Source organism: Akebia trifoliata, chromosome 10 (genome assembly GCF_017979445.1).
Source record: "Akebia trifoliata isolate Shusen 1 chromosome 10, ASM1797944v1, whole genome shotgun sequence".
NCBI lineage: Eukaryota > Viridiplantae > Streptophyta > Magnoliopsida > Ranunculales > Lardizabalaceae > Akebia > Akebia trifoliata.
In genome coordinates this window covers 21,571,388-21,588,159 of record NC_141384.1, presented here as the reverse complement: position 1 = coordinate 21,588,159, position 16,772 = coordinate 21,571,388, and the positions used below count along the sequence as shown (strand labels likewise).

Genomic DNA, 16,772 nt, shown 5'->3' with positions numbered 1-16,772 from the left:
ACATTTGGTGAATATTTGATGTACCTCCTTTATAAAGGATGTGGTAACCTTCTGGGACCCTTTTAAAATCTAGCTGTCAACTGTCGAATCCATCTTATCTCTCCCTTTGAAAATGGACTGATTTCTTGTCTCCTAGGAATGGAGTTATAAATTTGTTTCCTCAGGTATGTTTGTGACCTCCAATGCTTAGCTGTTTTAAATAAAATTCTGTATAAAATTCTTTTTTATTTTTTATTTTTTATTTTTTATGAATTTTATTGTCATTATAAAAAATACTTTTAGTCTTTTACTTGGAAATTTCTAATTTGAAAGTTCATACAAAACAACAGATGTTATCTTGTACTTTGCAACCAAAGTCTCGATTGACTTCCCCTAGAGTCTATATGATTGGAGAAAATCATTTTCTAATTTGTTCTAGGAAATTTATGATTTTTTTTTCGTTTCACGAAAATAATAGTAATTAATTTCAAAATACATCATTTTATTGAAATCAATAATTATTATAGATTAATAATGAACTATATCTAATTAAAGAGTTTAATGTATAATTTATTGATAAAGTTTATGTAATTAGGGCTTTATAAACTACTTTCTAAACCATGATCACACCCACAAACTTAGATTTTACTAGTCCTGAGCAAAAATAAAATAAAAACTAAATTACAAATCACTTTCGTAGGTTACACGATTGTATTTAGCGAATGCAGCAAGCGCTTAACTCCTAAGTTATCCTTAGTGGATGAGTTTGACTCGTGAGGGTTTACAGTGAATATACCCACAAAATTCCGACACTTTACAGAAATATCTAAATTAAATCAAACGTATGTAAGACGAAAATAATGACATTTCACAAATTAGTCAAAGGTCATTTACGTTTGAGCAAAGTTCTAATTTCCATTCCTCACTTTAGAAAGTTTCAAGAATAACTTGAGTGCATGTGTAGATGTTTTTTATTTTTAAAAACAACATCTTTTTCAAGAACAATATTTCACCTCCTAATTATTAAGAATAGCTAGTTCTAGCTCGAAACTAGGTATCCTGTCTGGGATTGTGAGAGTTGTGGATGGTTACTTTAATATCTCTAAGGGACTTTATCTGTGATATTTCAACTTACTCATGTTGTTACCAATGATGATTTTTTACTCTATGAGAACTATTTGGTCTCATTGGACTATTTTCTTTTTGCGTTTTTTTAGTTCTAGCATTTTTTGCTCTACTTTGATATTTTTCACATCTTTCTGCTTTTTGTTTTTCAACTTTTTCACACATCACCAATTTTTTCTTCTAACTAGCCAACCAAAAAATAAGGAGGTCATAATTCACTAGACTCAATTTCCCCTAACACTCTAAACAGATAAGAGGGTCGACTCTTACTTCATAAAATCTTATTTTAACTCAATCAGAAGTGTCGTGAAATTTTTAAAGTATTTTTTTTTATTTTCTTAACGAGGAATAATAAAAAAGAACTTATAATAAAAAATTAGTAGATGAATTTGAAATTTAAAATTCATATGTAAAAAGTACATATAAAGATTTTGAAGAAAATATTAAAAGTATATATATATATATATATATATATATTTTTTTTTCATTTTTCATTTTTTGAAAATTTGAAAATAAATTAACAATACAATTGTGAGTTAACCTAATATTCCCAAACCTAAATGACATATTGTTTTCAATCTGTAAACAATAAGGAAAGAGAGAAAAATGTTAAATCACACCTGAAAATGGATTGGGTATTAATGTGCAAAGTCTTGTTACAACTGATCTGAAAAGATTGAAAATTATAATAATGATAACTTCTGAAACAGTTTTGCATAAGTGAAATTTTACTCAATAATTGAAAAACAACCTAATGAAGAAATTAAAAACATCATAATCTAATAATTAAACTCATCATAATCTGAATCTGAACTTTCAGTGGCCCGTCCACTTATATGTGTTTTCTTCTCCTTAATATAGGCCAACATTTGTCTTTGTTACTCAATCAACAATTGTTGGCCAGGCTACAGATCCTAATAGCGCTAGTTAACTGGTTTGGTTAAGAGTTAGCTTGGGAAAAAAGAGAAAGAGATTAGGTTTGAGGATTTTTAAGTGAAATTTTTTCAAAAAAATAAAATTTCTCCCTTGAAAAATCCTAAGAAAATAAATTTGCTAAGAAATTTTTTGTGAGTTCAAATTTAGAGAAGAGAAACTAAGGTCGTACGTGGAAGCCTATAATTATAAGAAAATAAAGAAATCCTAGCTACACTACTTATTAAAACAAAAACACATGAGTTGTCTATTAAGTAGTGCTAAGTTTAACGTTTTCAATCAGACCTATCAAAAGGTTTGATTCCTAGGTATTTTCCTAGCATCTATTTTGACGAATACGATGATTGATTTCTTATCTAAAATGATAGGTAGACAGATTAAGATTATTGTTAGGACATGAATATAATTTTTTTAAATGATTAATATCCCTCATTTATCCCTAGTTCTTAGTGTCATCACCTTTTCGAAACAGTTTTCAACCATCATATTCCCTAAAAGAATAAAAGTTGTAAGACAAACATGGTCTTTACAATCTTGTGAAATGATGGACTGGATGGGGTACGTGGTTTGATCGGAAGTGATCGGAATTGGTGTGATTAATAAATTAGACTTGATCCTTAATTCCTCTTGGACAATAATCTCTTTTAATGGTGGATCAGTTTCCTTAGCCAAAATTGTATAATTGGCTAACTCCTTGGGAATTTGAAACATGAGTTGGCTCTCGGGGGTTATCTCATTTGAAAATAATCATTATCTTTCTTTTGAGGACACGGTTAGTGGACCAAGTTGGAATTTTATCATTGTTTCGGTTGAAACTGTAACCTCATTGATTTGTATTTGAATTTCAATTGAGAAGGGGTTATCAATTATTGATAAACAATCATCGAAATTCTCATAAGAGTAGAACTGGTAGCTAAGGTTATTTTGAAAAAATGATGGATTTTCTAAAATTGAGATATCTTCATTTTTGAATTGATCAAAATTCCCTTCTTTTAAAGATAGTGTTAGGTGACTCAACTGAGTTTCTAGGCTAATTGAGGATGGACCAATGTCTTATTGTTATTGATGGAGTTGTTAGAATAGCTATTGTTGTTGGATGGGTTGTTATTGTTAATTTAATAACTCAGCCATTAAGGACTCTAATGAGGAATATGGAGGAGAAAACAAATATGAGTGAGTAGATGTTGACTCAGGCTTTACAGTTCTATAATTGAAGAATTGTTGAGACTCATAAGATTATTGAGAAATTATGGTTGGATTTATCATCGAGGTGTCGTGAATATAGAAATCTTCATGGTTATCAAAGTGATTATCTTGAGTAAACTCGTTTTAACTAGGTATGATATCCAAGGGAAACCAATTATCTACGTGGTATGGTTAGTCAAACGAACTAGGGGTCGACATCTACTAAGATTTTTGAGAATTACGTATATTGGCCTATATAGCAAGAAACATGGGCAAACTCGAACAACGCTCTGGAGAATGACCGTAATTATCACATAAGACGCATGGGATCCATTGTTCTCTCTTAAACTACATGACGATGTAAAATCTTCTTGGGATTTTATATCTACAAATACACTACGGACTCACACAGAAAACAATGAGAAATTCAAATAATGTTTTATGGGTTTTATATACTAGATAGCCCCTAACTATTTCAAAGGAATAATCTAAGCTTTCAACCCAATTTTATGCAACTAGAGTCAATTAGTTTAATCCCCAAATGAGAGGTAATACACAATACGTATCAAGGGTACTCTTAAATCACCTCTTCGTCTAGAATAGACATAGTTTTATCCCCCTAGTACAGCAAGATACATCGAGACAGGATCTCACTTAGACACCAACCTTGATCAAGAAGTGCAATTAGGACAATTCAAATTAACTTTACCTATTGAGCTCGATGGGACTTAAAGTCAAGTCTAACCAAATTTTAATTAATTTTGGACTTATTATAAATTGAATTTCCTAAAGGACAAGAAATCGATGATGAAATCTGATTCTTATCTTATTTGTGTTATCCTCGTAAGGTGTCCTTTTTACCATGTGCAATCAGAAGTGTGCAATTATTTTCACCTAAAGTCGGTACAGAAACCTACTTGTATGAGTTACGTGGGGGTTAAAATCTTACCTCCCATTCTAGATGGGAGATGATCGAATTGAGTCGATTTGGGCCACCGACACCAATTTTGGTGTACGAACCCGACGTGTCGAGATAATTACGTCTCACTGTCGTCCTCCCCTAGTTCTATTACAGTCCAAGCCTTCTCAGATTAATTAAATTTTAAAAATCTTACAATTTCTAAAAGAAAATCCTACTACAAATCTAATTTAAATAGAAACTAAAAGAAAGAAAATTTGTTTTTTCATCAAGGAATCGGGTTCGAATGATAAAATAAAAATCTTCAACTACGTTGCTCCTCGTCAAATCCTTCGATTGAAAATAGAAGGTAAAACAAAGTTAGAATTCCAGAAAACTTATGTGTTCATTGGGTTCCTGAAGTTTGAAGTAAAATTCTGTAAAAATTTGTAGCACAAATTTTGAGGTTTGATTGCAGTGTCCAAGTTGACTAATGCATCACGGTAAAATTCTGATGAAATTCGCTTAAATTTTAGGATTTTGTTCGTACTGACTTCAAGAATCCAGCGAATTTTTTTGAAATAAAATATTTTAATCGACAGAAAATTGAATTAGATTTCAGATAAAAGTTATTGGATTACACCGCTGTCCCCGGCAACAACGCCAATTTGTTCAGTGTAGATTATCAATTAAACAAATAACAAAATTACCTTAGCAAGCAATGATCGAACTATAGAGACAACGTTAATCCGGTATTATTATTTTTACTTGAAATCCAACTTAAGTTTACGTAATTGATTAAAAACAGTTTTCAAGAATAGATTATTTAAAATAAAATACTAAAAGAAGGTATTTAAAATACTATAAAGAAGTGTAGATCGATCTGATCCACCATCGCAAGTCCTGTTAACAATTTTTAGATGTCCTTTATTTATCTCAATCCACTAAACAAAGCTAATGTTGGATTGGAAAATGGATTAGTTATATTAGAAAGGAATTCCAAAAATATGTGATCCATGATTAAGTTAAGATTATAAGAGAAATGTTGAAGGTTCTTTGTAAAATGTGGTTTATCTTGAACTAATCTAACTATAAACCATCAAAACGGTAGAACAATCAATATTTCATTCGATAATTTTTACTTAAAAAACTTTCACAATAAACAATAGAGCATAGTTATAAAAAAAATAGAAAAAAAATTAATAGAATTTTATTCAGGCTTCCTCGACCAATCTAGCAGAGAGTTTAACTGTTGGTCATTGCAAGAACAATAAAGCAAAAATAAAATAATGAAAATATGAAAGTGAAAGAGTATAGATGAGAGAAAAGATAATCTTCTTTATTGTTTCTTGACTTTGAAATCGACAGAGTTTCTTCGATTATAACTTCTTCTTTTAAAAAAAGATTAAAAGAAAAATACTAAAACAAATATAATAAAAAGTCTAGAAAAATATTTACAGATCTCTTTATTTTTTTAGATATCCTTTAAATTATTGTCTAGTTTCCTATTTATAGAGATCAAATTAAGGTTTCTAGGGTTCAGGACCATTCTGCAAACACAAAAATTACAAAACCATAATTCAATGTGAACAATCTTCAGCCGTAAAACTTATTTGCAAATCTCAATGTTGAACTCACTGACTTAACCGCGCTGCCCTAGTCAACCTGGGCTCAATTGACCTGGGTTTTGGTTAGTTGACTTTTTTTGAATCCTTGATCGCAATGGCTTTTTCAAAATTTCAAATTTGTTTTAAAAAATTTATGACTTTTTCCTGTTACATAAAAATAACAGTAATTAATTATAAAATACATCATTTTATTGAAATCAATAATTATTATGGACTAACAATGAATATATCTAATTAAAGGGTTTGGTGTATAATTTACTAATAAAATCATGTAATTAGGACTATAGAAACCACTTTCTAGACATTGATCAACTTTATTTTGGTTGTGAAAACATATACCCAAATAGAATGTATTAATTATGAGGAAACTTTCTCACTAATAGTGAGACTCACCTTTGTTCATCTTATTTTAGCCATTGTTACACGTTTAGACTTAAAAATCTTCTAGATAGACGTTAAGACAGTATTTGTCAATGGAGATTTAGATGAGAAAAATCTATATAGATTAACATATAGGCTTCAAAGTAGAAGGATATGAATGTCAAGTCTATACGCTTAAAAAGTCCATTTATGGTTTGAACCAATCATCTAGGTAATGGTACTTTCGATTTTATCAAGCCATTACTTTGAATGGGTTCTTGATAATGGAAAATGATCATATTATGTATATTAAATAGAGCAAAAAGAGTTTTTTGATGTGTTCTTCGTATGTTGATGACATATTATTGGCTTCAAATGATATGGAGTTAATTATCACCACTCATAATTGGTCATCCTATAATTTTGAGATTAAAGACATAGGTGAAGCAAATTTTATACTTTGATTTAAGATAACTTGTGATCGTTCTATGAGATTGAAAGATCTCCACACATCCTACAACGATTACGTTATCGAAGATACCAAAAAAAATTATTATTCTGTGTGAGTAAAATGTGGTCAAATTAACGAAGTCCAGTTGTAACTTCAACATCTTAACCATATTTACTATAAGAACATGTCTTGACATGCTTCAAAAAGCATTAGTAAGAGGATTGCCCAAGCTGGGCAATAAAGCTAGAAATATCCGTGGGAAGTGACATGTTGGTAAACAAGTTCGTAATACCCATAAAAAGATAAACATTCTAACTACCTCAAATCCTCTAGCATTATTTAACATAGATCTTGTAGATCCTACAAGAGTTCACATTCTAAGAGGTAGGAGACATTTTTTAGTAATTGTAGATGACCACTCTAGATTTTTTTTTTATTGCATTCTTGAAGAAAAATTTGGATACATTTGATAGATTTAAGAACGTCATTAAGCAATTTCAAACAAAAATAGAGTCCGTTGTTGAACGGATTTGAAGTTATTATGGTGGTGAGTTTGAGAATAATCAATTTATTGAATTCTGTGACAATCATAGGATCCGACAAAAATTCTTAACTTTAATGATCCCTTAGCTTTATGGAGTTGTTGAGAGGATTAACTCTATTTTGTAAGAAATGGATCATTATGCTTCATAGTAAGGTTTTTGAGCTATGATTGTAAACATTGCTTGATACCTTATTCTTCTGTATATCTTAGAGTAGGGTTGATCAGCAACCTATGAATTATGGAATAACTTATCTCCCAATGTTAAGTATTTCAAGGTTTTCAGTAGTAAATGTTACATGCTTCAAAGACCATGAAAACTTGGGAAATGTTGACTTGAGAGATGGCAAGGCTATTTGTTGGTATATTCATAGTCACTCTTATCGATTCATCAATTAGAAAACCTACTCTAGTCAAAAGTCCATAAATATTGTGATTGAAGATCAACCAACAAAGGACATAAGTTCAACTGATTCAACGTCATTAAAAATGAAGTATTTCCTATCCTTCCTCGTCGTCGTCCCCATCTCTCGTGTTGGGAAACCTACTAGTAGTTAAGGATCATCCCCCTAGTCAAATCATTGGAGATTCTCACATTGATATGTAAAATATATAGCAACTGGAGATGTTTACTCTTGAGTCCAAAAACTCACTATTTGGTCGTAATTGATAAATTTAATTTTTGACTCTTTAACCATGTTCGTGATAGTAAAATCTAAGGTTTAGACCTCATTTCATTTCAGAAATTTTCACGTAGTTGAAGTCAGTATGGTCACGTCATACAAAAATTAATCTTATTTCAAGAATATATTATTTATTGGTAAATTTAGATACTTATATCCTTATATTGTTCTTAAAATGAGTCCACTTATGGATGACAGAGCCTCACTGCTTTTTGTGAACAATTGCCCAAGTAAACTTATACACGTTGGACAATTTTTGACTTTCATTTTTTTGCACCAAATTTGTACATCTTGTGTGAAAATCGTTGTTATTATTTTTATTGGTATATTTGAGAAATTTAAAACTTCTTTGCTCCCAGTCACAAATCGACAAGATGCTTTTATGCACCACGGAACTTCGTTGGTCCATCAAATTTGAACCAAAATTGACAAATATTTTGAGTAATAAAACTCATTCAATGTTTGTATAGTCAAACTTGAGGTTATGACCTCTTTTGATGAAACATTTGCAATGAGAAAATTTTTCATGTCACTTTTGGCCATTATGGCTAAAACTTGAGCAACCACAGAACTTGTTTTCATTGGTATATTTGGGCTCATAGACCCCATCCAAGTTCCATCATAAGCGTTACTCAATGTTTTAGCTCATTTTTAACATTTTTTTTTATTTCTCTTGGATTCTCAAAATTTTTGTAAATTTACACAATCTTAAAATATTTTTAGCATTTCTTAAGAAAGAGTTGGGGCAAATGAAGTTGGTTTTTGGAATCTTGAAAACGTGAAATACAAGAAAAAAAATTTGCCCAAAAATGCTACCAACCAACGACGCCGACAACAACATGCCAAGAAAAAAATTTATTCTCTCACTTATTTTGTTTGTCTCTTGAGCTCACAAACTAGATTATTTTAGATACATTCCTCATATTTAAATCATTTGGTGAGTATAATGGTCAAACATGGTCATGTGGCACAATTCATTTGTTGTTAAGTTGTCTCGGGTGAAGCATTTCTATTTTCAAAATTTAATTCTTTACACATCTATCATGCTAACTATTGTGCTAATTATTTGTATATCTTTACTATCTTGTCAGCATATTATGCTAATGTTTCAATAATAAAATCATTTTGGCATTTATATTTTCATACAATTATTCTCTATAGTAAAATCTTTTACAACTGTCACGTGTGCATTGAGTGTTTATTGGCATATTGTTTTGCACACGTTTGCATGTTATGACACTGATCTATTTAATTATATTTATACGTGTTGTTTATCATGCCATACCTATGTTTTATAGTTAAATTTATTTTGGCATGTTTTTGTTTGCTTTTGCCACGCATCTTGCTCTGATAGTTAAATTTATTGCTTGTATGCCTATTATTCTTACCTTATGTTTATTGGTATATATCTTGTATCAAAATTATTGTAACTACGCCCTTTGTCAAATACTAACAAAAAGGGGGAGAATGTAGTTTTTACCTGTGTGTACTATTTCAATTGACTTTTATAGTTAAATTGTTCACTGGGTACAGTACTTAAGGGGAAGCAAAGAAGTTAGAATCTTAGGTTTTTATATTTAAACACTTTTGTAAGATTTTAATCGGGTATACATTGTGTTGGTCATTCTAGGAATGTTTCCTAGTCTATTTGGTTTAACTTAGGATTTTATCTTATATTTGACAAAAGGATAGATTGTTAATTCCATATTTTGTCAACCCTAGGACTAATGTTGAGTGTCAGATCGGTTTGTTATTGAAGACGTATGAAGACTCCGGTAAAGTTGCTCAATTGCACATACCTCGATAAAAAGCTCCAATGTGTGTATACAAAGTCTAAAAGATAATGAGACCACTTAGACCATTCTCAAACACTTAGATGATTGGTAGTCGATCCATATTGATTTGGAAACTTTTTCCTTGATCCGTTCCTTCATTAGACCTTTTGAAAATCAAATATGGTCATTATGGGATATTATAAATTTGATAACCCTAATATCATCTTCCACCCTAGGTGATTGTTTGGGGACCCAATATAGGTAAGATCTACTACACCTCTGAACCATTTCATCAGTAAACTTCCCGAGAGCTCGTTGTGATCAGAAATGGTAAAAAAGTTATTTCAATCATTTTACCCACTTATGCCATGACCTACCCCTTGGTGAAGTTTGTGAATGTTTTACATAATAAAATCTATGAAATCTCCGAACGACATGTCAATGGGAATTTTTATTTGAAAGTTATGTCTGAAATACCCCTCGATGGTATTTTTGTAATTTTTACGACACCACTGGTAATCTTCACGATGCCAACTATGGAAGTCACGAAAGCACCTGGATCCACTGGCAGCAATACTAAATGATCATATTTTTTACCGTTGAGCTATGAAAATCATCCCAAATATTATAAAACTCATTTTTGAGTTGGATTGATCCCTAGAGAACTTGTTCTCTCCCTTCTCCCATCTAAAGAGCATTTTCTACACATTGGAAGGTCCAAATCTTCGTTAAAACTCCATTCAACTTATGCCATTTTTTATTATCAAATCCTAGAGAAGATTGGCTCTCCTTTCTCCACACTTTAAGAGTCTTCTCTACACTCATGAGAGTCTAACTTAGGTGAACCCCTTCAACCTTCCTAGACTTTTTACTTGATCTGTCTCCAACCATAAAAAATCATGCACATTGGTATATTCATGGTGCAAGGAGCTAAAGGAGACGATGGCAGAAGTAATTACAATGAGTCAATGAACTCAAAAGATTAATTGGAAGATCCAACCGTCGAGACGTATTTGTAAGCTCAAGGACTCAAAGAACTCAAGATTGCCATTGGCAAACCTTATAGAGTTAAGTAAGTTTTTAATTTTATTTTTATTTAAAAAAAATATATGTATTCGGTTACTTGGTTTAGCCCTTAAAAATCAAGCTTTTATTAGAATTGATGATTCTTAACAATAGTAGAGGTTCATGAATTTTCAAGGAACAAAATTCACATATTTCGAGAGGATATGTTTCTATCGATCTTAAGGTTTTAGAATTTAGTCTAGGTATAAAAATTATATGTAAAAAGTTCGAGGTGAACCATAAACCTCATTGATAGTAAACACCAAGACCCTTGCGAAAGTGACCTTGGGAGTGGATGTAGGCATGTTGCCGAACCACTATAAAATGCTTGTCTCGTATTTGTCGAAATACCTCTATTAGTTTACACTTAGATGAATATATGCTATGAATGTACATTATGCTCTATATGTCATACCATAAATGTTTAAATTCTAAGTGAACTTCAATTTCAATGTAAACTAGAGATTAACCGTGAGTATGGATGTAGGCACATTGCCGAACCATCATAAGTCTTATGTCGTGCGCATGTTTTATGATTCCGCAATTTACACTTGAATGCTTTGAATGTCATGAGATGCCATGAATGTCAAATAAGTGAATCATATATGAATGTGCCATTAAATATCATGACGAAATAAATGATTAAATTCCAAGTATATTTTCATTAAATGCAAATTAGAAACATAAGTGCAAAATCCAGGTTAGGTGAATGACTTAGAAAATATAATCAAATTATCAATCTAATTTAAAATTGGATAAATCAAAAGAAATTTTAATTATCCTATTCACCCCTCTCTAGGACTAGACACGGTATGAAAGTCTGAAATTTTGAGGGGGTTAGGTGGTTTAATTTTGGAAGGACAAAAGGAATAGTGATATGTGGAAAAAAAGTAAGTACTTGTAACTTTTTGGTGGTTTAGGTGACTTGGTTAAGGATAAGGGGTATGGAATAACATACATCTGTCCTGTGATGGGGTTTTGGAGAAAGTGATATGGTTAGGTTATGACATGTGGTATGGGGGGAGTGGTTTGTGTAGGACTGTCAATCGATAACCCAAATTTGAATCCAAAAAATCGAATATTATCCAAACTTTTCGAATATTGAATTCATATTTAGATAATTTTGAACATTTGATAGAGTTTCAGATACGGTTTCAAATATCAATGAATTTGATTTGATAATATCTGATCCGATTTGATAATAAATAAATGTAATTTCATTTTATTTTATTTTTCTAGTTGTAGGGTTTTAACTTTTTTATACTCGAACTTATAGTTATAAAGACATAAAGTCTCCTTAGCCCTCACCTCACGACCTTACTCCTCACTTCAACGACTTGTCTGAACTGTCTTTAGCGTCGAAATCTACAGGTAAGGTCCATGATCTCTCTCTATATCTCTCTCTCTTTCACTCGGTAATAAGAATGCGTAAGAAGAAAAACACAAAGTTGACTAAGAATCCCTTATTTATAGAATTATAGGAGAATTTGTTACAAAAAAAACTATATGCAAATACAAAACTGCCCTTGTATGAAGTTCTATTGAGATAGCGAATAGCCATTCGTTATCTGTCAACACATGTCTTTTGATCTTCTTTTTCTTCTAATTCTTGTCGATAATCCTTTATTATTTAATTTTCTTGTACTGGTCTTGCTTTTACTCCACTTCTTGGCCAAAATTATGTCTATTTTAAATACTAAATAGGATGGGACCATGGCACCATACAACATAAAGTCCCATTGATTCTTGCCCGCCAAATAAGAGCTCAAGGGTGAGCTTTACAACAAATGTTCCACTAAGTCACAACATATATGTCATTGATAACAACCTTATGGTGACCATGAAGTTTAAATAAATATCTTGAAATTCTCCCTATCCAAGTCCAGTACAGGATGTACTAGGTAACCATCACACCAAAATTTCGATAAGAGTGAAATCCCCTTAAGTAGAATATGAAAAAAAAAAAATGGGTAAAATCAAATCAGATATGTCCTCTTAGAATGTTTTTTGCTAACTCAGATTGAATCAACTATCCCCGTGTCTTTTCAGATTGACAGACAAGTGGCATTTATCTTTTTTTTTTTCATCTGTAACACATAAGCCCTTTCATGTTATCCCACCAGAGAGTATCTCAAGGGGTGGCATCAACCCAAATAATTGAATCATATACTGAATTAAGAGAATATGCTTTGAAGGATGAAGATGTCGATCACATTCATACTGAGCCGATCAATGCACCGCTTGAATGTTTTATTTATAATTTTATTAAAGATTCTTTAAAAACAACAGACATTGTAGAATGAAACCGCTACTTAGTGAATAAAACATTTGAACTCATCAAAATTGATTGCCTATTCAGTTTGAATAATTTTTCTTCAAAAGCCAACATATTTTGACATTAGCACTAATTACTGCACCCTTTGTGAAGTGAAATGATTGAACTTGGTAGAATGAATTATGAAGGATGATGAAAATCAAGGTGTCCTTCTGATCATACTAATTTTTTTCTCTGACTTGGCCATATGTCACTAAAATTATGGAACCTAGTTAGCTTTGCTTGCAACATGATGTTTGCAACTATCTTGAACTACTCGACATTGCTTTCAACTATAGTAATGGAGCAAAATCTTTTCCCAACATTCACAACTTCAAGCTTGTTTGCATTTATTGGTTTTGTATTTTGTCAATCCCGAGACTTATGTTGAGTGTTAGATCAATTTGCACTTGAAGACGTATAAAGATTTCGATAAAATCGTTCAACCTCAAATACCTCGACAAAAAGCTCCAATGTGTGTGCACAAAGCATAAAAGTTAATGAGACCACCTAACCGTTCCCTAACACTTAGATGATTATTTGGTTAGTTTATATTGGTCAGACCATTGTTTTCCCCGACCTATTCTTTTATCAGAACTTCAATGAGCTAAAAATGGTTTGTTGGGAGTCAAAACGACCAAAAGGGCATTTTGTAATTGTATACCCTTGTACTATCTCTCATCCCTTGATGACTATTCTAGAATCTTATATTGGCTAGATCTTAAGAATCCCCAAACCATTTGATCATCAGACCTCTTAAGAGCTCAAAATGACCTAAAAGGGTATTTTTATAATTTACCATGTGCTACCTAGTAAAATGACCAGGGTTCTTGACAACAAGCTTCATGTTTCACCAGGACCGTCAGGGTGTCTTCCAGGGCCACCTGTAGAGCCACTCTAATGGTCCAAAAATTTGAAAATATGATCGTTGAAGCCATCAACACTTCCAATAATTAATCTAGTGCCACAAATAGTTATTTTTTGTTCCCTAAATGCCTTTAAAACTCAGCTCTTGAGTTTTTTCTTTGGTTAGCTCAAACACTAGAGAAAACTCAAACTTTAGTTGAACCAACCTTCAACCTAAGTATTTCCTTGTTTGACCCTATTAATCCATTTACCTTTGCCTTGTACAAATATTGGAACACATCAATGGAACTTGAAGCAAGGAGTTCAAAGTGATGAAGAAGAATTTCGCAAGGCCATGAAGAACTCAAGCAACTAATTGGAAGACCAATCAAGTTGAGTCAAGTCTTTGTAAGTTTTTTTTTTCTTTCATTATCTAAAGATTATTGGTTCCTAATCAAAACTAAGCTCTTGAGAAGAGTTGAGGAATCTACTCAAGAGAACTAGGTTGTAATTCCATAGGGACAAAATCCACAAGTTTGAAGAAGAAGTGTTATTCTCAAACGATAGATTTAGATTTAGCCTAAAGAAAAATCTAAGTTGTAAGGCTTTGAGGTGAATCATACACCTTATTTGTTAGCAGAACTCAAGATTTTAGAGTAGGGTACTTCGTAGTGGATGTAGGCAAGTTGGCGAACTACTATAAATCTTGCGTCCCCTTTATGATTATGCTCTATTTTGAATGAATGACGTGAATGCCATGACTTGCATATCAAATGTTTGCTAAAATATCTACATCATATTTTAGAGTTATATGCTTTGTCATGAACGATTTAAGTTGAGCTTATGCATTTCTATGTATTTATTTACTTTAGCGTAATCTTGAGACCTAGGTTAGCTCATTGGGTGGTGAATTTATCTTTGTTTCTTGATCTTATTAATTGACTTACCTAGATAATCTAGGAGAATTAAAATGATTTTTATTTTACCTATTCACCCCTCTCCAGGTCTAGACACGGTGCAAAGTTCATAATTTCAACATCTAGTGAAAAGTGATTATCATGTGTCCCATGAAATCAATCCAATCAGACTTTCCAACCATGCACAAAGTATTCAGGATTCAATACATCTTGATAAGAATGAAGCCAATGCAATCACTTCTGTGAAACTATTCTCACTTGTAAGTAAATGTCAATATACTACTGATTCAAGATACCCGAGTGTAGCATCAACTATTAAGATTTCTAAAGCAAATAATGTCGATACTATCTACTGTTGAAATTATCTAAGTATACATGGTGATAAAAACTCTTAAAATAAAACAAAAAGGTGTGCCTCAAATGTATGAAATTAGAAAGATTTTTAGGCCAGTAACGTAATCTAATGTCTTTATCACCAAAGAAATCAAGTGAGTAGGACTTCATTTAGATGTATATACTTAAATCTCACAAGAATATAATATATATCCTTGTGGTTCCAATAAGGATGCTCATTATCTTGAGGGTACTACATGTAAGGGTAGGGATAAAAGCTTCCTCATTGAATAAAAGAACAAAATATTACAATTGAGACACCAAGTTCTTGAAGTAAGAAATTGAGGATAAAATCATAAGACCTTTTGAAAAACGAATAAATTTAGTCAAGCCAAGAAAATACAGGGTATCATACAATAAAATCATACAAGATGCATGCAATTGACTTTTGAAAAATAAGGCTCATATGCTTGGCAAAAATCAGTGATGCAATAGATGAAAATGCAAAATCAAGAAGAAGGTAGAGTTTCAATACAATTTGAGGTAAAAGTGTTGCTCTTTCAATGAGTTCAAAAATAATATATGAAAAAGATTCATAGATCAATATGTGAATGCACAACCTTAGGTATGCAATTATACGGGTTGATATTATTATTATTGCTCTTCCTTTTGACCAAATATGCAAAAATATGGGATGAAGTTAAGGATATGGGAGAAAGTGCCCCAATTTATTTATTGATAAGATTCATGCTTTGCAAATGGTGAATAATAAGTAATAATGACGATTCTTAAAATGAGAATTGAAACTTCAAGTCTCGAATATTAAAATAAATAAGGGATTGAGTCAATGTCGTATTCTAATATTCTCATTATTGGTGGAGACAAAATGAGTGGGACTTATTAGAATGTGCATCAATCTCATTGGTTAAAATTTTGGAGAAGCAAATGTATCAATAATAAATCATCAATATCTTGCAACTTCTATTAAGAGAATAAGGAATCATTTTTATATTATTAATGAAATAACATAAAAATAGGGACTTCTCTCATAGCATCAATATTGCAGCATCCAAAGGAGAATAAGAAAATATGATTGAGTTGAAAATTAGGTCAATACAATGCCTTCTTGATGACAAGCATCCATGTAGAATTGTAGGACAAACCAATGAAATTTGGTAATGGGGTTCCTAAAATGAGATAAAAATATCAATGCCTCATATGGTGTAAAAAGAACGAGGTTAAAGTTAATAACACTTTCTAAAACCACTACTATCAAAGGATTTGAAGTGAATAAGATTTATTGAGTCACAAATTTTGCAAGCCTCAATATCACTCAACTATAGAATTTGTGGTTGCCAATTGGGAAGCATCAACATTCTGAGATTGTCATTAAAGGGGGTTGAGACAAATCCTTCTCATGGAAGGAAAAAAATTTGTGTATGATTGGGGTTGAGGCATGAACCCTCTTTGTCAAAGAAAAAGAGAAAGATTGTAGAGCCTCTAGATGACTTCGACACCTCAAGTTCAAAATTGGTAAATGACATTGAAAGAATATTCACAATTATATTGAATAAAGCACGTATTTCCTAAAATAAACTCTTTTTGTTGTTTTTGAAGATTTTGATGAAGTTTTGAAAAATGCATATTTTTTGAAGACTTTCAATTCATTTTATCATCATTTTTTGAAAAGACCCATCCAACATTGTCATACCATTTTGGGTGTCAGGAATTTTTAAAGT

The 16,772-nt window shown here is 31.5% G+C and overlaps 1 long non-coding RNA gene across 1 annotated transcript; it reads left to right on the top strand.

Annotated features, from left to right (window-relative positions):
• The first annotated feature begins 35 nt into the window (after positions 1-35).
• Positions 36-14,527, top strand: LOC147393255 (uncharacterized). The gene is made up of 2 exons (XR_015181948.1): positions 36-164; positions 11,900-14,527. It is a non-coding gene; the product is annotated as an uncharacterized LOC147393255 (long non-coding RNA).
• The last annotated feature ends 2,245 nt before the right edge of the window (positions 14,528-16,772 follow it).